Source organism: Entelurus aequoreus, linkage group LG16 (assembly GCF_033978785.1).
Source record: "Entelurus aequoreus isolate RoL-2023_Sb linkage group LG16, RoL_Eaeq_v1.1, whole genome shotgun sequence".
NCBI classification, from domain to species: Eukaryota; Metazoa; Chordata; class Actinopteri; order Syngnathiformes; family Syngnathidae; genus Entelurus; species Entelurus aequoreus.
The window spans coordinates 7,433,178-7,460,962 of NC_084746.1; positions in this window are offsets into that span (position 1 = coordinate 7,433,178).

Sequence of the window (27,785 nt, forward strand, 5' to 3'; positions counted from 1 at the left end):
ACCCACTACGACCTGCAACGGAAAAGAAGATCCGGGGGCGAAGGCCATTTGTCAAGTGGCCAAAATCCTGCGACGGGACACTGTGGAAGGAGGTCAACACTGATCTCTGCAACATCATAGAAGGGATCAGAGGCACCGCCATGAAGAAGTTGGAGAGAATGGGGGATCTAATCTATGCCTATGGAGTGGAACGGTTTGGAGTGGTCGAAGGAAAACGATCTGCTCCATCAATCCCCACTAAGTCCAGAAGACAGACAGAAATAGACCGCCTAGTCAAGGAGAGGAGACAGCTGAAGAAGCAATGGAGGAAGGCCACAGAGGAGGAGAAGGAGGGCATAAACCTGCTGCAGGGAGAGATCCAGAGTAGACTTGCAACACTGAGGAGAGCGGAAAACCTTCTGAGGAAGCGCAGAAGGAAGGAGCAAACAAGAACACGCTTCTACAAAGACCCCTTCAAATTTGTGAAGAGTCTGTTCACAAAGGAGAAGTCTGGAAGTCTCTCAGTGTCAAAGGCCAACCTGGAAGAACATCTGCAAAAATCCAGCACAGACGACCGACACCATGAAGAGGTTACACTCCCACCTGACATGCCGCCAGTCAATCCACCAGAGCACGATCTAGACATCAGCCTACCCAGATGGAGTGAAGTAGACAAAACCGTGCGTAGAGCAAGGGCCGCATCAGCTCCAGGTCCCAACGGAGTTCCATACAGGCTCTACAAAAACACACCAGATGTCCTGCGCTTCCTCTGGAAGCTGATGAGAGTCGTGTGGCAAAAGAAGGAGATACCAACTTCCTGGCGAAGAGCCGGTGGAATCCTTATCCCCAAGGAAAAGGACTCATCAGAAATCGGCCAATTCCGCCAGATCAGCCTTCTAAATGTCGAGGGAAAAATATTCTTCAGCGTGGTTGCTCATAGGCTGGCAGGATATCTGCAAAGAAACAACCTGATTGACACATCAATCCAGAAAGCAGGCATCTCAGGCTTCCCCGGTTGCATGGAACATACTAGTGTCATCTGGCATCAGATCCAGGTTGCCAAGAAGGAGAGAACAGACCTTTATGTGGTTTTCCTGGATCTCGCCAATGCCTTTGGCTCAGTCCCTCACAACCTCCTGTGGACAGCTTTCGACTACTTCAGGGTCCCAGCAGCTCTCACAACCCTTGTCAAGGCCTACTTCCAGGACGTCCAGCAATGCGTGACAACTGCCGAGTACACCACAGCATGGCAACACCTGGAGGTGGGAATCATGGCCGGCTGCACCATCTCCCCGCTGGCCTTCACCATGGCCATGGAGGTGATCATCCGGGCATCGCGATGGGTGGTTGGGGGACAGCTAATAAGACCTGGCCTGAGGCTGCCGCCTGTCAGAGCCTACATGGATGACCTCACAACACTCACCACAACCAAGGCTTGCACTGTACGGCTTCTGAGAAAGCTCCAAGAAAACATCGAGCTGGCTCGCATGAAGATCAAGCCAAGCAAGTCCAGAAGCATCTCTATTGACAAGGGGAAACTGTCACACCACCGCTTTCACATTGGTGAGGAACCTATTCCAACAGTCTCCGAGAAGCCTGTGAAGTCCCTAGGTCGTTGGTATGATGCCTTCCTCAAAGACAAAGAGCAGGTAGATCAGCTCAGGAAGGAGGTAGCCAGCGGCCTGGAGAACATCGACAGAACCCTGCTTCCTGGCAAGCTGAAGCTCTGGTGCATGCAGTATGGACTACTTCCACGCCTATTGTGGCCACTAACCCTCTATGAAGTCCCGCTCTCTAAGGTGGAAAAGCTGGAGAGACTGGTTAGCTCATATGCAAGGAAGTGGCTTGGCCTTCCCAGGTGCCTCAGCAGTATTGGACTCTACGGCAAAGGAATGTTAGAACTGCCCATTTCCAGTCTCTCAGAGGAGTTCAAGTGCGCCAAAGTCAGACTGGAGATGATGCTACTGGATTCGAGTGATCCATTTGTAGCCCAAGCTGCCCCCATTCTGGCTACTGGGAGGAAGTGGACCCCACTGGCTGCAACTGAGCAGGCTAAAGCAGCACTCAGGCACAGAGACATTGTGGGCCGAGTACTGCAGGGGAGGAGTGGTCTTGGCCTTTGGGCCAATACACCAGCCTGGAGCAAGGCCACTCCATCTCAGAGACGCAAGCTGGTGGTCCAGGAGATACGTCGGGAAGAGGAAGCAAGAAGGTGCGCACAAGCTGTGGCGCAGGCAAAACAAGGGCAGTGGATGACATGGGAAGGAGTAGAGAAGAGGAAGATCTCCTGGAAAGAGCTGTGGGAGATGGAGGCATTCAGGGCAAGCTTTACCATCAGGGCTGCCTACGATGTCCTGCCTTCTCCAAAAAACCTCAGCCAGTGGTATGGTGAAGACCCCACATGCCCTCTGTGTCCGAGTCCAGCAACACTGAAGCACATCCTGGTGGGCTGCAAGACCAGCCTCACCCAAGGCCGTTACACCTGGCGGCACAACCAGGTGCTAAAGTGTCTTGCAGCAGTGCTGGAAAGTCGACGGACAAGTGTCAATGCCCTTCCTCCTTCGTCATCCCGTTGGCAAGCAACAACATTTGTCCGGGAGGGCGAGGGTCAAGCCAACCTCACCCCCACAAGACCAGACACTGGACAGCTAGGCGGGGCACGGGACTGGAGACTGCTGGCAGACCTGGGCCAGAGTCTCTGCTTCCCAGGTGAGATTGCGTCCACCAACCTGCGGCCAGATCTTGTTCTGTGGTCAGCTTCGCTCAGGCTCGTGTACATCATAGAGCTCACGGTGCCCTGGGAGAGTGCAATGGAGGAGGCCTACGAGCGCAAGAATTTGAGGTACACTGAGCTTGCAGCCGATGCGCAACAACAAGGCTGGAAAGCGAGGGTACGCCCAGTGGAAGTAGGCTGCAGAGGATTCGTGGCCACCTCAACATCCAGGCTCCTCAGGGAAATGGGAGTGCGAGGGAAGGCCCATCGACAGGCAGTGAAAGACCTCTCAAAAGCCGCTGAAAAGGGGAGTCAGTGGCTGTGGGTCAAGCGAAGGGACTCCACCTGGGCTTTCAAGTGAGTGATGCCATCTAAGGAGTGATCCTGGGACGCTGGGACTCACTGCTGAACCCTCTGGAGGTGTCGTGGGCCTATCAGCGAAACACTGAGGATGGGGGGCGCCCACTTGATAACCCAGAGGATGCCTTCACTCACTTGACCATCCCACTAAGTCGCATAGGTGTCTCAAGTATGCATTAGGGGATTGTAACATCTAGTCCTACACAACAGACCTTCATTTCATTCACTGACACCCCCCAGCTAAAATCAAAAAGAAGTTTGCAATTCCTCCTTCAAAACAAAAGTTTTGTAAAAACAGTCACCTCTGCCTCTTTGAGCTGTAATTTGACCCCCTTAACATGCTTCAAAACTCACCAAACTGGACACACACATCAGGACTGGCGAAAATTGCGATCTAATAAAAAAAAAAAAAAACAACCCAAAACTCAAAATTGCGCTCTAGCGCCCCTTAGGAAGAAAACACAGACAAAACTGCTCCTAGGAAGAAAACACAGAAAAAACGGCCTGTAACTTCCAGTAGGAATGTCATAGAGACATGAAGCAAAAACCTCTATGTAGGTCTCACTTAGACCTACATTTCATATATTGACAACCCCAAGCAAAAATCCACAGGAAGTTTGCAATTCCCCCTTCAAAATAAAAGTTAGGTCGAAACAGTCACCTTTTTTAAAACATTATCTCCTCTGAGTGCGTTTGTTGTGTCGGCTTCAAAATAGCACAGGAGAGAGATTGAACCCCTCTGATTAAATGTTGTGGAAAGAGTTTTATTTCTTCTCCGGATTGGATTTTATGTGCCGTCAAAGTCGGTCCCGTCCATCGCTGCGTGCAGCTTTAATTATTATTATTATTATTATTATAAATTGACAAGGATTTGCAAACCATTGTATTCTGTCTTTATTTACGATTTACAGAACGTGCCAACTTCACTGGTTTTGGGTTTTGTACATGCACCTTTATACCCTGAGTTTTAGTAGAATAATATCAATGCAGTCCTCAGTAGAACGTGTGTAAAAAGATGTAACACACATAAAAAAATAAATAAAAAAAACTCCTAGTGTCAATACACAATGTTTTTGCGCCTCACATCATGCAGAAAAAAAACGAGCGCCAGCACATACAACAAACATTTGGCGGTCAGGTCTCCACTGCCCTTTGCTGTGTTTGTCAGTAATGAGTAATGACCACCACGGGGAATTGTTTCTCTACCCCCCCCACGCGCACAACATCACACTTTAAAGTTAAATACCCCATTACAATTCAATAGAAGCTGTCAAATGCGGTGAAAACGGAGCAGGCCTGCCTGAGAATACTAACCAGATCACACACATATATTTATATATAAGACAAGAGGGTGAATAGAAAGCAATGGATTTACTCGGCAGCGTCTTTGGCATTTTAATCCAGTGTGGAGATTAAAGGCTTAATCCACCTTGGTTTGCCATCATTTGACACATCCGCTACAAGATGTTATCTTCATTGAGGCGTTAGATCCTCCTAATATGGGCTTGTCAGTTGTTGTTTTTTTTAGGATGGTTAATTAACTTGTTTAGACACTTGAGCAAACATTATGTGTCATCATCTGTGTCCAATTTGCATCAGAGGATGATTTTCTTTCATGAAAAATGCTGAAGTGTTTCGAGATCGAGAGCTTCAGAGTGAAGCGTTTCGGTACTACACACAAAAAAATGCTGGGTTATTGTCAGGTTCGAACACTGACGACATTTATGAAACAGGCAAGAAGCAAGGAATCATGCAGAGACAGAGTTAAATTTGGCTCAATTGAGGAGACACGTTTTTTGGGCTATATTCTAGTTACAAATCCAAACATTTTTCTAAAAGTCCAGCCCACGTGCTTCCTCTATTTATTTGGGAGGTCCCCGGTTAGTCCGAGTCCATGGTTCTCGCCCGGGAAAGGGTGGAGTGCCATCTCCAAGTTGGGGAGGAGACCCTGCCCCAAGTGGAGGAGTTCAAGTACCTTGGAGTCTTGTTCAGGAGTGAGGGAAGAGTGGATCGTGAAATCGACAGGCGGATCGGTGCGGCGTCTTCAGTAATGCGGACGCTGTATCGATCCATTGTGGTGAAGAAGCAGCTGAGCCGGAAGGCAAAGCTCTAAATTTACCGGTCGATCTATGTTCCCATCCTCACCTATGGTCATGAGCTTTGGGTTATGACCGAAAGGACAAGATCATGGGTACAAGTGGCCGATAATGAGTTTCCTCCGCCGGGTGGCGGGTCTCTTCCTTAGAGATAGGGTGAGAAGCTCTGCCATTCGGGGGGAGCTCAAAGTAAAGCCGCTGCTCTTCCACATGGAGAGGAGCCAGATGAGGTGGTTCGGGCATCTGGTCAGGATGCCACCCGGACGACTCCCTAGGGAGGTGTTTAGGGCACGTCCGACCGGTAAGAGGCCACGGGGAAGACCCAGGACACGTTGGGAAGACTATGTCTCCCGGCTGGCCTGGGAACGCCTCGGGATCCCTCGGGAAGAGCTGGACAAAGTGGCTGGGGAGAGGGAAGTCTGGGCTTCCCTGCTTAGGCTGCTGCCCCCGCGACCCGACCTAGGATAAGCGGAAGAAGATGGATGGATGGATGGATGATCCCTGGTTACAACACTGAAGCTGTCGCTGAGGGAAGGGGGTAATCTCGAGAGCTCCAGTTAGACACAATATACGATTATACAAAAATGCAAACGTGCTGACAGTCGTGATATCGCCTTGTCTCTGCTCTGTCTGCGTCACGGTACTCGATGTTCGGCCTTGGCAGTCAGCAGGCCGATTCTGGAAACAAACACTGATACGAGACTGGCTTGCAATCTTTTGGATTGCCAGCTTTGCACATCCATCCATCCATCCGTTTTCTACCGCTTGTCCCTTTTGGGGTTGCGGGGGGTCGCTGGAGCCTATCTCAGCTACAATCGGGCGGAAGGCGGGGTACACCCTGGACAAGTCGCCACCTCATCGCAGGGCCAACACAGATAGACAGACAACATTCACACTCACATTCACACATTAGGGCCAATTTAGTGTTGCCTATCAACCTATCCCCAGGTGCATGTCTTTGGAGGTGGGAGGAAGCCGGAGTACCCGGAGGGAACCCACGCAGTCACGGGGAGAACATGCAAACTCCACACAGAAAGATCCAGAGCCCGGGATTGAACTCAGGACAACCTTCGTATTGTGAGGCACATGCACTAACCCCTGTGCCACCGCAGCTTTGCACAGACAAAAAAAAATACAATTTCAGCACAATTGATAATAACTATAGCAACGGCCCTTAATCATAAGAGTTGTGTGATAATATATACATAATTATTCTAACAGGGTTGAAAAAATTAACCCAAAATGTTGAGTTAAAATAACTCAAATAAGGGTTTTGTCCTTTTCTGATCCAGTAGTCGGGTTAAAATTAGGTTATTTTTTTAAATTGTTTACATTTTTTAGTGTGTGTGAGCTTGTAACGCTTGCTCCCGGGGGTAAATTGTCCACAAGTCTCAAGCAGGTTCTAAAAGTAACTAAAACGACGCAGCACAATTCATAGATTGCATGTTGAACTATGAACTATGTTGAGAATTATCCTGAAAATGAACCATTTTTTTCTCATAGTAGACATGAGAAATGATATGTTCCAGGGTCAAGCTGTCTCCGCGAAAAAAAGATGTAGCTCTACTTTCAATATTTTAACTGCCATTGAAGTGTAAAAATAAGTTAACCACGGTTAAGAATGGTATATAAACATAATAAAACACTCAAATGAAGGCGAAATGTTGAAGGTTAATCGTACGTCGCATTTATCACACATCACAGCCTAAAGCGGGGGTCAGCAACCTGCCGCCCGAGTGGCTCCTGGACCTCGTTCAGATATGTGTGAAAATGGAAAAAGTATTTACCTTGGCAGGAGGGTATGTCAACAATCAGAACTGCACATTAAAATCTTTGTAAAGTTTTGCAGCTCATGTGTTGGATCTCATTAGCTGAGCGGTGCAGATGTACCTAATGAAGTAGCCCGTCCATGCAGACATCAAGCAGATTATTTGTCCATATTTCGTGAGCGTCTTCTTGCCATGGGGTCAGCAAGAGCCAAGGCGGCAAAAGTTTTCAAGAGGATTACCGGCAGACTTTGTCAAACAAGCCCGCGGGAGGAGGAAATCACTTTGGCTAATCCGGCGCTCTGATGTCGTCCTCACAAAAAGTCCCTTTCATCAGCAATAATTGGACATTGAGCTGACGACCATTATTGTGCTGCAGTCATTTCATCTGCCCTCGGCTTTTTGACTTTCAAAGTGTCGCCCAAACCCGTCCTGGTCTCGGTTCCGGGTCAGTGGTTGGATAGCTGTGTCGGAGTTAGGGTAGCTAAACCCTCCCTTGAAAAACGGAACTGTCTTGTATTTAGAGACAAAACTACATGTTTCGTATTGAACTGTCAAGGCGCACTTTATCGCATATTTTTACTACTGTGAGAAAAAAAAGTACAGTAATCAATGGAAAATATTTAAAGTAAAGTAAAAAATCAATACATTTCCTTCAAATACAGCTTAGATAACAGTTTGCAGCAGGCTAAGGCTAAACCATTCGATACCATCGCTCATTTATGTCAAAACCATTGCAGTTAGACTTTACTGGCATTTGTTTGTCTTGCCTTAGAACAATTTAATTTTTCTGTAAAAAAAAATTGGGATATTCGGAGATTCGACTCATGACGTTATGGATTGGTGAAGGGAATACTTCGAAGACTTCCTCAATCCCACTTACACATCTTCCTATGAGGAATATGTGGTGGGCTCCCCTATTTCTGGGGCTGAAGTTGCCAAGGTAGTTAAAAAAAACTCCTTGTTGGCAGGGCTCCAGGGTTGGATGAGTTCTGCCCAGAGGGTGCATTGGAGTTTGCCCAACTCGTCTACATGTGCTATGTAGACTTGGAGAAGGCCTTCGACCGTGTCTCTCAGGAAGTCTTGTAGGGAGTGCTCAGAGAGTATGAGGTATCGGACCATCTGATTGTGGCAGTCCTCTCCCTGTATGATCGGTGTCAGAGCTTGATCCGTATTGCCGGTAGTAAGTCGGATCAGTTTTCAGTGAGGGTTGGACTCCGCCAGGGCTGCTCTTCGCCACCGATTCTGTTCATAACTTTTATGGACATAATTCAAAACTGTTCATAACTTTTGTGGACATAATTTCTAGTGTAGTGCCGAGTGTAAAGTGACTGAGATGAGAATCAGTACCTCCAAGTCTGAGTCCATGGTTCTCGCCCGGAAAAGGTTGGAGTGCCAACTGCCGGTTGGGGAGGAGATCTTGCCCCAAGTGGAGGAGTTCAAGTACCTCTGCGTCTTGTTCACGAGTGACGGAAGAGTGGATCGTGAGATCGACATGCGAATTTGGTGCGGCGTCTGCAGTGATGCGGACCCTACATTGATCCGTCATAGTGAAGAAGGAGCTGAGCCTGAAGGCAAAGCTCTCAATTTACCGGTCGATCTACGTTCCCATCCTCACCTATGGTCACAAGCTTTGGGTTATGACCGAAAAGACTAGATCACGGGTACAAGCGGACAAAATGAGTTTATTCCATTGAGTGGCAGGGCTCTCCCTAAGAAATAGGGTAAGAAGCTCTGTCATTCGGGAGGAGCTCAAAGTAAAGCCCCTGCACCTCCACATCGAGAGGAGCCAGATGAGGTGGTTCGGGCATGTGGTCATGATGCCCCCCGGACGCCTCTCTGGGGAGGTGTTTAGGGCACCTCCGACTGGTTGGAGGCCACGGGGAAGACCCAGAACACGTTGGGGAGACTTTGTCTCCCAGCTTGCCTGGGAACGCCTCGGGATAACCCAGGAGGAGCTGGAGAAAGTAACTGGGGAGAGTCTTTTAACCTGACCCTCGCCAGATCCTTGTAGTTCGCTGAGCTCCACACAAGGATCTGGGAGTTCTCAATAGGAGATGTATTTCAGAAGGCGGGGGCCTTGTCAAAAATAATAATTGTATGTGATTGGATAAACCACTTGTCCGTTATCTTGAATGACCTACTACTTCAACCACCCGTGACGCGGGAAATCCAAACCCGGTCGGAAGAAGAGCCAAAACATCCTAGCCACCAATAAATGCCTTCAAAACCGTTCTGTTCATCTTTTAAATAATTAATATTCGATAGATTCGACAAAACAGTTGCAATAGCAGAATTAATGACAGCATACGACTGCTGATTGTTGTTTGAATCAAACAGTCGCTTTCGGCGCTACGTCACATCTATGAAATCCCGCCCGGCGATCCTGATCGGTTCATTATTTTTTTGCTATCTTGAAGGAGTTTGCAATGCCTTCGAGCCCAGATCCTTGTGTGGAGCTCAGCGAACTACAAGAGAGTCAGGTTAGGAAAACAACTCCACGCAGTAAAATGTGACCACGACGCGACAACGAACAGATCAGATTTGAAGCGCCGACATGTGTCACCTTAGGGCAAAAAACATCGGATTTAATACCAATCACAAACTCTGATCCTCTCTGGCTAATATTATATTCATTTTTAGTCCCTCTGGCTTACAAACTAGCACTTCTAGGAATGCTGAAAAGGAATCACACCAGCAGTCTTTAGATAGACACACCGTTGGGAGTATTTATTGCCTTATGTAAAGCTTTTGACACAATCGATCATTCCTTACTTATGCAAAAATTGGAAAACTATGGCATGAGAGGTGTTTCACAACAGTGGTTAAATAGTTATTTAAGTAATAAATCTCAATACGTGGAAACTATAAAGACAAAATCACAGCCAAGAAGAGTAACTTGTGGGGTTCCACAAGGCTCGGTATTGGGACCTAAGTTATTTATACTTTATTTAAAAGATAATTGTTCAGTATCTAATAGATTGAAATGTATTATGTTTGCAGATGATACAAATGTATATTGTTCAGGAGAAGACTTGAAGGAAGTGTTGAGGATAATAGAGGTTGAGTTGAATGAGTTAAAAAATGGTTTGATATTAATAAGTTATCAATAAATGATAAGAAAACTAAATAAATGATAAGAAAACTAAATGAATGAATGAAATAAACTTATTTCATTCATTCATTTATAGACAAATGTGGAAAAGAGTAGAGATAGTACAATAGGAATCTGGGTAGAATTCAGTCATAATCTCAGTAAATCCTTTCTTTCTGATGAGGATTGACATTCACGAGTCTTCCGACACTGCACTTACCCACTACTTATTTCCCACGCGCGTGTTCAGCAACTGTTTAAAAATAATGAGCGTTTTGTTCAGTGATAGTACGTCGGAATCCTGCGCGTTTATATGGAACTGCCGCGCGTTTAGCTGGACTCTGAGCGGTGATTGGCAGCCACAAACACCTCCGTACATAAACATTGTTTCAAAGCCAGGAAGGAGGCTCATTTGCATTCACAACAAGACGCGTGTTGACGATTTTCCCAGCTGCTCGTGGCAGGGGATAATGATCCTGGCTGACAGATCTGCTGCCATTACTAGGTATTGTTGCAATGCAAACAGGAGCCTTTCAGAACGGTAACTGGGGGAAAGTTAGGCGTTTGTTTAGAGAAAGTTGGGGAAGATGACAGCGATGTGGTTTTTATCTTAAATGTCTGGACCTCCTCTGACAGCCGCAGAGGTTGGATAGCAGTTTTTGTCCGGCATTAATGTTTGGAATGGGTTTTTTTTTTTAGCTACGGTAACCCTCCCAAAAACAGAGAAACGCTATCAAACAGAAGAAATAACCGAAATAATTAAATGGTGGAAAGAACCTCGACTTCACTCATAGAAAAATGTTGCTTTCTTTTTGTAATGCAAACGCATGATTTCATTGGTTTGAGTTTGCTGCATTGATTGCAGGGGTCCTCTAGAACAAATGTAAAATGTCCTAGGGCTATACTGCGGGAGCCAGATGGTGGATTGCAGTGGTGGTCCACAAGACGTAACCATCATATTTCCGTTACAATCCTTAAAAGGCTAAAAAAAAGAATACATCTATTTATGTGCATATTATTTATTTATTTAAATTAAAACATCAACATAGAATACAAAATATTATATATATATATATATATATATATATATATATATATATATATATATATATATATATATATATCAGTGGTTCTTAACCTGGGTTCGATCGAAACCTAGGGGTTCGGTGAGTCGGGCTCAGGGGTTCGGCGGAGGTCGAGACACACCCGACTCATCGTGTAAATAAAAACGTCTCCCTATTGGCGTATTACGGATACGGCAACCGCTGACTGGTTTGCAGGTGTGTAATTTGTTGTGAGTTTATGCACTGTGTTGGTTTTGTTGTTTGAACAAGGTGATGTTCATGCACGGTTCATTTTGTGCACCAGTAATAAAACATGGTAACACTTTAGTATGGGGAACATATTCACCATTAATTAGTTGCTTATTAACATGCAAATTAGTAACACATTTTCTCTTAACTAGTCATTATTAAGTACTTATTAATGCCTTATTCGGCATGGCCTTATTATAACCCTAACCCTCTAACCCTCTAACCCTCTTACCCTAACCCTAACCCTAACCGAATAACTCTAAATTAAGTCTTTGTTACTTAGAATATGTTCCCCTAGTGTTCAAAAAACTCTAAATTAAGTCTTTGTTACTTAGAATATGTTCCCCATACTAAAGTGTTACCAAATACTTATAACTTTGTCTTGAATTTGAAAAAAAACAACATTTTATTTTTCACTAAAGAAGGGTTCGGTGAATGCGCATATGAAACTGGCGGGATTCGGTACCTCCAACAAGGTTAAGAACCACTGATATATATATATATATATATATATATATATATATATATATATATATATATATATATATATATATATATATATATATATGTATGTGTGGGAAAAATCACAAGACTATTTCATCTCTACAGGCCTGTTCCATGAGGGGTTTCCCTCAGTCATCAGGAGAAAAATCTCCTGATGATTGAGGGAAACCCCTCATGAAACAGGCCTGTAGAGATGAAATAGTCTTGTGATTTTTCCCACACATACATATTACGCTCTACCACGGTATCGAGCACTATTTTTTTGGATAATCTAATTAAGACATATATATATATATATATATATATATATATATATATATATATATATATATATATATATATATATATATATATATATATATATATATGGTAAGACTTAATTAAGAGTTATTTGGACACTAGGGGAACATATTCTAAGTAACAAAGACTTAATTTAGAGTTATTTGGTTAGGGTTAGAGGGTTAGAGGGTTAGGGTTAGGGTTAGGGTTGTTGTATAATAAGGCCATGCAAAATAAGGCATTAATAAGTACGTAATAACATTTAGCGCTCACATTTATATTTAAGATTTACATTTAATATTTAGATGCATTTAGATTTAGATTTAACATTAAGATTGAGAGGTAAAGGGGAACTGCACTTTTTTTTATTCATTTTCTCTATCGTTCACTATCATTATGAAAGACACCAACAATACTCCATTTACATTTAGTGACTTGAATATTAACAAAGTATTTGTGATATCATTATTAAAAGCGCTAACGCAGACAACTATTTATAGCGGCAACATATGTTTACATCATCGAGTGGTCTGCTGCTTCCTCGCTTCCTTGCTCCCTGTAAATTTATAGTAGATCATAAATCCTGGCTCTCACCTGGGAAGTAGATGGCTGAGAATATAATCTGACAAACTGGGACACTTTGACCTGGAACTGGCGAGGACGACATGAAAAGTGCTTGTTACCAGAATTGAACGGCTCCAGTAGGCTCCATTGTAAGCGGACTTTTGATCAATTGTTTTTAATATTTAGAATGCATTTTAAAAAATCCATCCATCGTCATGTCTTTCATAATGATTGTGAAAGATAGGCAAAATTTCAAAAAGTGCAGTTCCCCTTTAACGTTAAGGTTTATAATTAAGATTCAGATTTAGGTTTAACAGTTAGATTTAGATTGAAGATTTTGATTTAGGTTCAACATATATTTAGATTTAACATTTTGATTTAGATTCAACATATATTTAGATTCAACATTTAGATTTAACATTTATATTTCAATTACAGCTTTAGAGTTAACAATTACGTTTAAATGTAGCTTTAAAATTTAGATTTAACATTTAAGTCTAGATTTAAGATTTAGATTCAAAATTAACATTTAGGTTTGGATTTAGATTTAAAGTTAACATTTAGGTACAGGTTCAACATTTTGATTTAGGTTCAACAGTTCGATTTAACATTTACCTTTTGATTTAGATTTAACATGCATATTTAGATTTAACATTTCGATTTAGATTCAACATATATATTTATATTTAACATTTACATTTATATTTAACATTTACATTTATATTTAACATTTACATTTAGATTCAACATTTAGATATACCCATTTACGACAGTCAACATGTAGTTTCAACTTAAATGTGATAAAAATGAGCTAAATGTGAGAAATATATCTACTTGAAGACTGTGACTGAATGTTAACATTTGGCAGCCTATAATTGACTAGTCACAAAAAGTGCAGTTCCCCTTTAACGTTTAGGTTTATAATTAAGATTCAGATTTGGGTTTAACAGTTAGATTTAGATTTAAGATTTTGATTTAGATTCAACATATATTTCGATTTAAGATTTTGATTTAGATTCAACATATATTTCGATTCAACATTTCGATTTAACATTTTGATTTCATAAGGGACAAGCGGTAGAAAAATAGATAGATGGATGGATTTAGATTCAACATATATTTCGATTCAACATTTAGATTTAACATTTATATTTCAATTACAGCTTTAGAGTTAACAATTACGTTTAAATGTAGCTTTAAAATTTAGATTTAACATTTAAGTCTAGATTTAAGATTTAGATTCGAAATTAACATTTAGGTTTAGATTTAGATTTAAAGTTAACATTTAGGTTCAGATTCAACATTTTGTTTTAGGTTCAACAGTTCGATTTAACATTTACCTTTGGATTTAGATTTAACATGCATATTTAGATTAAACATTTCGATTTAGATTCAACATATATATTTATATTTAACATTTATATCTATATTTAATATTTGTATTTAGATTCAACATTTAGATATACCCATTTCAAGTCAACATTTAGTTTAAACTTAAATGTGATAAAAATGAGTTAAATATGAGAAAAGTGATTTAAATGTGAGAAACATATCTACTTGAAGACTGTGACTGAATGTTTACATTTGGCAGCCTATAATTGACTAGTCACAAAAAGTGCAATATTGCTGCGTCACTTCCATCCATTGCAATCTTTTTTTTTTCCTTTTCCAAACACCGCCAGCTCGCCAATCGACAGCACGATTGATTTCCTGATTAATGCTGCGGCCCACCTACTTGCATTGAGGCCTGCAGACATCATTTCCTTGTGAGCGTGATCAATATTTGCGGCAACATAAATGAATGTCGGGGAGAAAAGTAATTTTGTTTAGTCAGGGGGGCACTGAGGCTAAAACACTGATGATGGCTTTTTATTTTTTTTATTTTTTATTTTAACTTATTTGTGGACATCTAGTCGTGCATTCAGAATGGTTAATTGCTTTTCATTCAATCCGCTCAAATAATCTCTTGTCATGATTACCCATCTGTATGTGAAGATGGCCTCCATCATACTGAACGACCATCATGTTTATTGTCTGTTTTCTGTACTCGCTTTGCTGCTTCATGCTTTCAATGCAGCACAACTCAGTCGTCTATTCAACATTTATTTTTTTTATCAAACAGACTGAGACATTTTCCTGCTGGCCCCACTATGGACTGGACTCTCACTATTATGTTAGATCCACTATGGACTGGACTCTCACTATTATGTTAGATCCACTATGGACTGGACTCTCACTATTATGTTATATCCACTATGGACTGAACTCTCACTATTATGTTAGATCCACTATGGACTGGCCTCTCACTATTATGTTAGATCCACTATGGACTGGACTCTCACACTATTATGTTAGATCCACTATGGACTGGACTCTCACACTATTATGTTAGATCCACTATGGACTGGACTCTCACTATTAATTTAGATCCACTATGGACTGGACTCTCACACTATTATGTTAGATCCACTATGGACTGGACTCTCACACTATTATGTTAGATCCACTATGGACTGGACTCTCACACTATTATGTTAGATCCACTATGGACTGGACTCTCACACTATTATGTTAGATCCACTATGGACTGGACTCTCACACTGTTATGTTAGATCCACTATGGACTGGACTCTCACACTATCATGTTAGATCCACTATGGACTGGACTCTCAAAATATTATGCTAGATCCACTATGGACTGGACTCTCACTATTATGTTAGATCCACTATGGACTGGACTCTCACACTATTATGTTAGATCCACTATGGACTGGACTCTCACTATTATGTTAGATCCACTATGGACTGGACTCTCACTATTATGTTAGATCCACTATGGACTGGACTCTCACACTATTATGTTAGATCCACTATGGACTGGACTCTCACACTATTATGTTAGATCCACTATGGACTGAACTCTCACACTATTATGTTAGATCCACTATGGACTGGACTCTCACACTATTATGTTATATCCACTATGGACTGGACTCTCACAATATTATGCCAGATCCACTATGGACTAGACTCTCTCACTATTATGTTAGATCCACTATGGACTGAACTCTCACACTATTATGTTAGATCCACTATGGACTGGACTCTCACACTATTATGTTAGATCCACTATGGACTGGACTCTCACACTATTATGTTAGATCCACTATGGACTGGACTCTCACACTATTATGTTAGATCCACTATGGACTGGACTCTCACACTATTATGTTAGATCCACTATGGACTGGACTCTCACTATTATGTTAGATCCACTATGGACTGGACTTTCACTATTATGTTAGATCCACTATGGACTGGACTCTCACATTATTATGTTAGATCCACTATGGACTGGACTCTCACACTTTTATGTTAGATCCACTATGGACTGAACTCTCACACTATTATGTTTGATCCACTATGGACTGGACTCTCACTATTATGTTAGATCCACTATGGACTGGACTCTCACACTATTATGTCAGATCCACTATGGACTGGACTCTCACAATATTATGCCAGATCCACTATGGACTGGACTCTCTCACTATTATGTTAGATCCACTATGGACTGGACTCTCACTATTATGTTAGATCCACTATGGACTGGACTCACACTATTATGTTAGATCCACTATGGACTGGACTCTCACTATTATGTTACATCCACTATGGAGTGGACTCTCACTATTATGTTAGATCCAGTATGGACTGGACTCTCACACTATTATGTTGTATCCACTATGGACCTGACTGGACAATATTACACATTTGACCTACAATAATATGGCTAATTAGTCTTCAACACCAAAACCATTCCACAGCGCAAGTGTGGCGGAGAATAATTGAGTGTGACAGTCAGTCATGTGCAAAGAGACGAGGTACAAGTTCCAACCAAGTCCTACGTCAGAGCACAGACGAAAACAGAAAGGGAAGTCTCTTCATTGCTGGACTGCTGACCTCTCTCTCTCTCTCTCTCTCTCTTTCTCTCCCTGTCTCTGTGTTCCGCACGTCTTTTACATGATGAGCGCCGATAAAATATGCAGTAGCCCGTCGTCTAATTTTAGCTTCCGGCTCCTCTATCAGCACTTTGAAAGTTTGGGGCTTTAAAAATAAGTGTTCGCCTTCATCGACATTGGTGGTTAGCAGCTTGTTTAAATGCTCATCTAATAGAAGAAACTTAACATTTACATGACTTTAAATGACATTAGTGGCGCCCCCTATGGGTTGTGTTTAAAATGTTCAGGTCGGAATTAGGGATGTAACGGTAAATGGTGCGCAATCCCTCATGCCTTTTGCTGCAAGCTCGGCTGACACCTCCGCTGGAAGCGCGCCAATCAGTAATCAGCGCATCTGGGACCAATGAGGGCAGGCAACATAAAGACCAACGGACCCGAATATCCCGTGCCGGAACGTAGTTCACTCCCGTAGTAAGCATCCCGTCTCTGGCTTCCCTCCCGCGTACTTGCTCTCTCTCTGTGCCTTCCCTGTTCCCATGTCTTATGTCCTTTGTGTCTCCCGCAGTACTTACCCGTGTCTTCCGTAATCGAGCTGTGTGCCTCGAACATACTTGCCAAAACCTCCCGAAAATCTCCCGGGGCAACCATTCTCCCGAATTCCTCCCGATTTTCACCCGAACAACAATATTGAGGGTGTGCCGTGATGACACTGCCTTTAGCGTCCTCTACAACCTGTCGTCACGACCGCTTTTTTCTCCATACTAACAGCGTGCCGGCCCAGTCACATGTTGTATGCGGCTTCTACAAACACACGTAAGTGACTGAAAGACATACTTGATCAACAGCCATACAGGTCACACTGAGGGTGGCCGTATAAACAACTCTAACACTGTTACAAATATGCGCCACACTGTGAACCCACACCAAACAAGAATGACAAACACATTTCGGGAGAACATCCGCACCGTAACACAACATAAACACAACATAACAAATACCCAGAATCCCTTGCAGCCCCAATATACACCCCCGCTACCACCAAACCCCGCCCACCTCTACCCCCCCCCCCCCCCCCCCCCCTCCATCTCCCGAATTCGGAGGTCTCAAGGTTGGCAAGTATGGCCTTGACTTCCCTCTGGATTCCGGACTGCCTCCCCCCGATTCTCGACCCCTGCTTGGACACGGACCTCGTTTGCTTCTCTCCAGCCCCCAACCGCCTGCCTGCCCACGGACTGCCTTCTCGCCTTGCCCCTTTGGTCTGACGAAGGATTCATCCAACACGCACATACAACAAACTCTGGTAACATTCACATGGTTAATTCTACACGTCGTTTTGCACCTACCACTTAGAGTACCATACGCATCCCACCTGCTCATCAAGTCCAATAAACTCATTGAACTGATTCCTGCCGTGGTGTCGTCTCCTTCCCCCGCCCTACGTAACAATAATGATAAATGGTAAAATTCCGGACGGTTAGTAATACCGTCTCATTTTTTAATTAGCGGAAAACCGTAATTTATTAATAAATAATAATGGATTAGATTTTATATCGCGCTTTTCTATTATTAGATACTCAAAGCACTCACAGAGAAGTGGGAACCCATCATTCATTCACACTTGGTGGTGGTAAGCTACATTTGTAGCCACAGCTGCCCTGGGGTAGACTGACGGAAGCGAGGCTGCCAGTTTGCGCCTACGGCCCCTCCGACCACCACCTATCATTCATTCATCATTCATTCACCAGTGTGAGCGGCACCGGGGGCAAGGGTGAAGTGTCCTGCCCAAGGACACAACGGCAGTGATTTGGATGTCAAGAGGTGGGGAGCGAACCTGCAACCCTCAGGTTTCTGGCACGGCAACTCTACCCACTACGCCATACCGCCCCCTTAATGCATTTTAGGCGACATTCCTCACTTCCTGGGAACATAGCAGCAGCCGCACCTCCGAAGATGGCGCATGCGCATTAGCACTGTTTGCAATGGCGGAAAACAACACACGGACCTCGCTCTTGAGATGTTGCCCTCCAAGTAAATGGACAAAATCTGAAGACTGGATGTATTGTGGATTGGTAAATCATTCTGAAGGTCAAATAATTGAGGATAGTCAGCCCATGACCGGAAAATGCAGGAAAAAAGTCACATCCACGGGAGCCCGCATTCTCGTTATCTCTTCTTTGACAAATGGACAAAGTTTTTCAGTAAGTAGAATCCCAGCTGACCTGGACATTCGGAAGTTCTCTTGCCATTCCTCTGGCACAACAAACTCCTTGACAAACATATCCCACCAGTCTGCCGTTCTTCCAGGCCTTATCCGAAACCGTCGCTCAGCATTGCTATGGTGCCGTCTGAGATGTGTTGTATCCCAAATAACTGCAATCGCCCGTTTCCTTCTCTTAAGGTATTCATGTGTGATTTCCACAAGCGTCTGTACATGTAAAAGAAGGAGAAACACGGGCATATCTGGATGACTCGCCTCCATCTTTCTAGAGGTTGCCTCCGAGTTACGAAACCGGTTGTGATGAAGATGGCTGGGGCGTGTTCTTTCTGACGTCACTTCCTGTGTGGGGCGCGGCCTTTTTGACGTCACTTCCTCTCCGAACTCGATCGATGAGTCTACACAGAGCTGAGAGTCAGAGATTCAGGAAATACACGGCAATTTACCCGTGTAAAAAATTATCCAAGGAGGGAAACCTTAAACGGTGGGTTAGTGTGGCTGAAACCGGGCTCAGGCTAAATAATTATTCGTTTAAGGAGTTATCCGGCTTAATGTAGACAGGGCCCGAGTTAACTGGCTGTCCAGCTTTGCACAAGTAAACACGCTGCAGGACTGCTTGCAGATTGGAAAGTTTAAATGCAGGCCGATACTTGTTTAGTTTTGTTTTGTTTTACCCCGATATCCAATATCAACGTCAGATTTGGACACTGCTAGTGTTTTGTCGAGGGTGTGTGAGAAATGTCAAGTCAATCAGACGTTAAGGTTTGATAACTGCGGCACCGTGTGGTGTATTTGTCACAAAAATAATATCAATAAATCAATGTTTATTTATATAGCCCTAAATCACGAGTGTCTCAAAGGGCTGCACAAGCCACAATGACATCCTCGGCTCAGATCCCACATCAGGGCAAGGAAAACTCAACGAAATGGGACAATGAGAAACCTTGGAGGGGACCGCAGATGTGGGGACCCCCGCCCCCTGGGCGACCAGTGCAATGGACGTCAACTGGATCTAGCATAATATTGTGAGAGTCCAGTCCATAGTGGATCTAACATAATATTGTGAGAGTCCAGTCCATAGTGGATCAAACATAATAGTGAGAGTCCAGTCCATAGTGGATCTAACATAATAGTAAGACTCCAGTCCATAGTGGATTTAACATAATATTGTGAGAGTCCAGCCCATAGTGGATCTAACATAATATTGTGAGAGTCCAGTCCATAGTGGATCTAACATAATAGTGTGAGAGTCCAGTCCATAGTAGATCTAACATAATAGTGTGAGAGTCCAGTCCATAGTGGATCTAGCATAATAGTGTGAGAGTCCAGTCCATAGTAGATCTAACATGTTAGTGTGAGAGTCCAGTCCATAGTGGATCTAACATAATAGTGTGAGAGTCCAGTCCATAGTAGATCTAACATGTTAGTGTGAGAGTCCAGTCCATAGTGGATCTAACATAACAGTGAGAGTACAGTCCATAGTGGATCTAACATAATATTTTGAGAGTCCAGTCCATAGTGGATCTAACATAATAGTGTAAGAGTCCAGTCCATAGTGGATCTAACATAATAGTGGGAGTCCAGTCCATAGTGGATCTAACATAATAGTGTGAGAGTCCAGTCCATAGTGGATCTAACATAATATTGTGAGAGTCTAGTCCACAGTGGATCTAACATAATAGTGAGAGTCCAGTCCATAGTGGATCTAACATAATGTTGTGAGAGTCCAGTCCATAGTGGATCTAACATAATAGTGTGAGAGTCCAGTCCATAGTGGATCTAACATAATATTGTGAGAGTCCAGTCCATAGTGGATCCAACATAATATTGTGAGAGTCCAGTCCATAGTGGATCTAACATAATATTGTGAGAGTCCAGTCCATAGTGGATCCAACATAATATTGTGAGAGTCCAGTCCATAGTGGATCTAACATAATAGTGTGAGAGTCCAGTCCATAGTGGATCTAACATAATAGTGTGAGAGTCCAGTCCATAGTGGATCTAACATAATAGTGAGAGTCCAGTCCAAAGTGGATCTAACATAAGAGTGAGAGTCCAGTCCAAAGTGGATCTAACATAATAGTGTGAGAGTCCAGTCCATAGTGGATCTAACATAATATTTTGAGAGTCCAGTCCATAGTGGATCTAACATAATAGTGTGAGAGTCCAGTCCATAGTGGATCTAACATAATATTGTGAGAGTCTAGTCCACAGTGGATCTAACATAATAGTGAGAGTCCAGTCCATAGTGGATCTAACATAATGTTGTGAGAGTCCAGTCCATAGTGGATCTAACATAATAGTGAGAGTCCAGTCCATAGTGGATCTAACATAATGTTGTGAGAGTCCAGTCCATAGTGGATCTAACATAATATTTTGAGAGTCCAGTCCATAGTGGATCTAACATAATAGTGAGAGTCCAGTCCATAGTGGATCTAACATAATGTTGTGAGAGTCCAGTCCATAGTGGATCTAACATAATATTTTGAGAGTCCAGTCCATAGTGGATCTAACATAATAGTGTGAGAGTCCAGTCCATAGTGGATCTAACATAATATTGTGAGAGTCTAGTCCACAGTGGATCTAACATAATAGTGAGAGTCCAGTCCATAGTGGATCTAACATAATGTTGTGAGAGTCCAGTCCATAGTGGATCTAACATAATAGTGTGAGAGTCCAGTCCATAGTGGATCTAACATAATATTGTGAGAGTCCAGTCCATAGTGGATCTAACATAATATTGTGAGAGTCCAGTCCATAGTGGATCTAACATAATAGTGTGAGAGTCCAGTCCATAGTGGATCTAACATAATAGTGTGAGAGTCTAGTCCATAGTGGATCTAACATAATATTGTGAGAGTCCAGTCCATAGTGGATCTAACATAATATTGTGAGAGTCCAGTCCATAGTGGATCTAACATAATAGTGTGAGAGTCCAGTCCATAGTGGATCTAACATAATATTGTGAGAGTCCAGTCCATAGTGGATCTAACATAATAGTGTGAGAGTCCAGTCCATAGTGGATCTAACATAATAGTGAGAGTCCAGTCCAAAGTGGATCTAACATAATAGTGTGAGAGTCCAGTCCATAGTGGATCTAACATAATATTGTGAGAGTCCAGTCCATAGTGGATCTAACATAATAGTGTGAGAGTCCAGTCCATAGTGGATCTAACATAATAGTGTGAGAGTCCAGTCCATAGTGGATCTAACATAATATTGTGAGGGTCCAGTCCATAGTGGATCTAACATAATATTGTGAGAGTCCAGTCCATAGTGGATCTAACATAATAGTGTGAGAGTCCAGTCCATAGTGGATCTAACATAATATTGTGAGAGTCCAGTCCATAGTGGATCTAACATAATAGTGTGAGAGTCCAGTCCATAGTGGATCTAACATAATAGTGAGAGTCCAGTCCAAAGTGGATCTAACATAATAGTGTGAGAGTCCAGTCCATAGTGGATCTAACATAATAAATAAAGCAAAACATGTTCTAGACAAAAAATCACTTCATATTCTCTACTGCTCACTAGTGTTACCATATCTGAGTTACTGTGTAGAAATATGGGGAAATAACTACAAAAGTACACTTCATTCATTAACGGTGTTACAAAAAAGATCAGTTAGAATAATACATAATGTTGGATATAGAGAACATACAAATCCTTTATGTATTGAATCAAAGATACTGAAATTCCACGACATAGTGAATTTGCAAACAGCTAACATTATACACAAAGCAAACTATAATCTGCTACCCAAGAATATACAACAATTCTTCTCAAAAAAAGAGGAGAAATATAATCTTAGAGAAAAATATAATTTAAAACATTTGTACGCACGTACAACACTTAAGACCTTCAGTATATCAGTATGTGGAATTAAATGATGGAATGGATTAAGCAAAGCAATCAAACAATGTACTAATATGATCCACTTCAAGAAACTCTTCAAACTTAAAGTGTTTACAAAGTACAAAGAAGAAGAACCATGATAAACATTCTGAATTTATTTAATTAATCCATTCTTTCACTCTCAAAATAATCTTACTTATCTCATCATATGAATTGTAACTTACTTCACCAATTATTATTTATCTATTTATTTTATGGTTATTACTTATGGAGTACATTGTGAATAAATTGAGAACAGGAAGTGAACAAAATTTTTTAGCAACTGTTATGTAAAAGAAAAGGGGTAGGATTAAATAAGCTCTGCTTCTTCCTACTCCTTTTCGAACATGTTAAAAAGAGAAACTGGAAATTGTGATGTATCATGTTGTATGCTTGCATGTTCGAAATATATTTAAACTCAACTCAACTCAACATAATATTGTAATATCCAGTCCAGAGTGGATCTAACATAATATTTTGAGAGTCCAGTCCATAGTGGATCTAACATAATAGTTTGAGAGTCCAGTCTATAGTGGATCTAACATAATAGTGTGAGATTCCAGTCCATAGTGGATCTAACATAATAGTGTGAGAGTCCAGTCCATAGTGGATCTAACATAATAGTGAAAGTACAGTCCATAGTGGATCTAGCATAATATTTTGAGAGTCCAGTCCATAGTGGGTCCAACATAATAGTGAGAGTCCAGTCCATAGTGGATCTAACATAATAGTGTGAGAGTCCAGTTCATAGTGGATCTAACATAATAGTGTGAGATTCCAGTTCATAGTGGATCTAACATAATAGTGAAAGTACAGTCCATACTGGATCTAACATAATAGTGAGAGTCCAGTCCATAGTGGATCTAACATAATAGTGAGAGTCCAGTCCATAGTGGATCTAACATAATAGTGTGAGAGTCCAGTCCATAGTGGATCTAACATAATAGTGTGAGAGTCCAGTTCATAGTGGATCTAACATAATAGTGAAAGTACAGTCCATAGTGGATCTAACATAATATTTTGAGAGTCCAGTCCATAGTGGATCTAACATAATATTGTGAGAGTTTAGTCCATAGTGGATCTAACATAATAGTGTGAGAGTCTAGTCCATAGTGGATCTAACATAATAGTGAGAGTCCAGTCCATAGTGGATCTTACATACTAGTGTGAGAGTCCAGTCCATAGTGGATCTAACATAATATTGTGAGAGTCCAGTCCAGAGTGGATCTAACATAATAGTGAGAGTCCAGTCCATAGTTGATCTAACACAATGTTGTGAGAGTCCAGTCCAGAGTGGATCTAACATAATTGTGAGAGTCCAGTCCATAGTGGATCTAACATAATGTTGTGAGAGTCCAGTCCATAGTGGATCTAACATAATAGTGTGAGAGTCCAGTCCATAGTGGATCTAACATAATAGTTTGAGAGTCCAGTCCATAGTGGATCTAACATAATAGTGTGAGAGTCCAGTCCATAGTGGATCTAACATAATAGTGTGAGAGTCCAGTCCATAGTGGATCTAACATAATAGTGTGAGAGTCCAGTCCATAGTGGATCTAACATAATATTTTGAGAGTCCAGTCCATAGTGGGTCTAACATAATAGTGAGAGTCCAGTCCATAGTGGATCTAACATACTAGTGTGAGAGTCCAGTCCATAGTGGATCTAACATAATATTGTGAGAGTCCAGTCCAGAGTGGATCTAACATAATAGTGAGAGTCCAGTCCATAGTGGATCTAACATAATAGTGTGAGAGTCCAGTCCATAGTGGCTCTAACATAATAGTGAGAGTCCAGTCCATAGTGGATCTAACATAATAGCGAAAGTCCAGTCCATAGTGGATCTAGCATAATATTTTGAGAGTCTAGTCCATAGTGGGTCTAACATAATAGTGTGAGAGTCCAGTCCATAGTGGGGCCAGCAGGAGACCATCCCGAGCGGAGACAGGTCAGCAGCGCAGAGACGTCCACAACCAATGCACAGGCGAGCGGGCCACCCCGGGTCCCGACTTTGGACAGCCATCGCTTCATCCGTGGCCACCGAACCTGTGCCCCCCCCCCCCCCCCCCCCCTCCACGAAGGAAATGGGGGCAGAGCAGAAAAGAAACGGCAGATCAACTGGTCTAAAAGGCGGGTCTATTTTTAAAGGCTAGAGTATACAAATGAGTTTTAAGATGGGACTTAAATAGCACAGGTGACATAGTTGCTGTGCTTGTTTTTCACACATTTTCACTGGCTCTACTTCTCACCGTTAGAACGACGTCAAGCGAGCCTAAACAAAAATTGTGATTCATTGGTCGGATGTCGGTTGCAGCCGCTGATGACTTTGAGAGGATAATTAAAGTGGGGGCCTAAGTGTTTCCGGGGGATATTTTACATGCAGTAGACGGGCTGGGGAAGCGGCCAGAGATATTGATTACTGCTGGGATTACAGCACCACCAGCATCGCTCTCAGTCCAGCAATGTAATCATCAGCCCTCCACTTGGAATGCGCAGGTGGCCTCACCGGGCACGAAGATGGGGGGGGGGGGTGCTGCTCAGGGACGGGGCGCGAGTGGACGCAGAACAGATGGATAATGTTTTATTTGCCGAATTCAAGGCCGGAATTGTCCGACGCGGGGATCGCAGAGGTTTTTAAACGCTGCTCTGCTCCAGTTAAGAAGACGTGAGGAGAGCGTAGTGCTTCAGTGTCGTCGACAAGGACAAGATTACGAGGCGACCTCGTGAAGAACAAGCATTCCCTTTGCCATCAGCGTCTCTTAAAACTCGTAAAGCGTCTCAACGGTCAGGTCCATGTCAGCCATTAGGAGATTGAGGACGAGCTGCTACTAGCAGAACAGCTCCCCCTACCTGACTGTGATCATGCATGATGGGAATTTAGGAATCATGGATCAGAATGAAGGTGCAATTAGTGCACAAGTAAGGAAAAGGCACGTTTATTTATAGATCACAAGTAGGGCTGCAAAGGGGTGCACTGCAAAAAGTCAGTGTTCAAAAACAAGGAAAAAAATACAAAAATGAGGGGTATTTTATTTGAATTACGCAAAATTATCTGCCAATAGAACAAGAACATTCGGCTTGTCAAGACTTTCCAAAACAAGTTAAATGAGCTAACCTCAATGAACCCCAAAAATACCTTAAAATAAGTATATTCTCACTAATAACAAGTGCACTTTTATTGGTGGAAAAAAAAAAGACACCTTTTTGCTCAATATGTTGAAAAATATTCTTAAATGAAGTAAATGCTAGTGCCATTATCTTGACATAATGATATGCGCTCGGCATCATGATTTTTTGTCCATGCTTGAAGTAAGAAATGATTACTTTCAAAAAGTAGTTTTATACTTGTGAGTGTTGATGACACAGCTTTTTTTGCAACGGTTGATATTCTAGTTTCAAGCATGTTTTACTCAATATAGGTCATCAAATCTCAGCTGCAAGCTGTAATATCTTACTGAGATCATTTAGGACCTAAAACACTTAAAACAAGTAAAACACTCTAACATAAAATATGCTTAGTGAGAAGAATTATCTTATCAGACAGAAAATAAGCAAATATCACCCTTATTTGAGATATTTCATCTTTGGGTGTCCCACGATTCGATTCAATATCAATTCTTGGGGTCACGATTCGATTCAAAATCGATTTTTTTCGATTCAAGGCGATTCTCGATTCAAAACGATATTTTCCCGATTCAAAAGGATTCTCTATGCATTCAATCCTATGTATTGAATGAATAGAGAATCCTTTTGAATCGGGATTTTGGAATTGGATTGCATTGCTATGGTATTGTTGTGTATTGTTTTGTTGGATTGATTAATTAAAAAAAAATATATATATATGAAAATATATATATATATTCGTTTTTTTAAAAATGAGAATCGATTCTGAATCGCACAACGTGAGAATCGCGATTCGAATTCGAATCCATTTTTTCCCACACCCCTAATATATATATATATATATATATATATATATATATATATATATATATATATATATATATATATATATATATATATATATATATATATATATATATATATATATATATATATATATATATATATATATATATATATATATATATTTATATATATATATATATATATATATATATATATATATATATATATATATATATATATATATATATATATATACATATATATATTTATATTTATATGTATATATATCTATATATATATATATATATATATATATATATATATATATTTATATTTATATTTATATATATCTATATATATATATATATATATATATATATATATATATATATATATATATATATATATATATATATATATATATAGATATATATATATATATATATACATACTACCGTTCAAAAGTTTGGGGTCACATTGAAATGTCCTTATTTTTGAAGGAAAAGCACTGTACTTTTCAATGAAGATAACTTTAAACTAGTCTTAACTTTCAAGAAATACACTCTATACATTGCTAATGTGGTAAATGACTATTCTAGCTGCAAATGTCTGGTGCAATATCTACATAGGTGTATAGAGGCCCATTTCCAGCAACTATCACTCCAATGTTCTAATGGTACAATGTCTTTGCTCATTGGCTCAGAAGGCTAATTGATGATTAGAAAACCCTTGTGCAATCATGTTCACACATCTGAAAACAGTTTAGCTCGTTACAGAAGCTACAAAACTGACCTTCCTTTGAGCAGATTGAGTTTCTGGAGCATCACATTTGTGGGGTCAATTAAACGCTCAAAATGGCCAGAAAAAGAGAACTTTCATCTGAAACTCGACAGTCTAGTCTTGTTCTTAGAAATTAAGGCTACTCCACAAAAATTTTTGGATGACCCCAAACTTTTGAACTGTAGTGTAGGTTGTTGTATAATGAAAAAAACACATATACATAGTCATACATGTCATTGGAATTATATATTCCAGCACTTCACACATAATTGAGTGTACTTCTTCCCAATGTGGTTTTAGCTTTGTACAGCTCCAAAAAATATGAGTATGATGTGAATTAAAATTTGTCTCCAACAT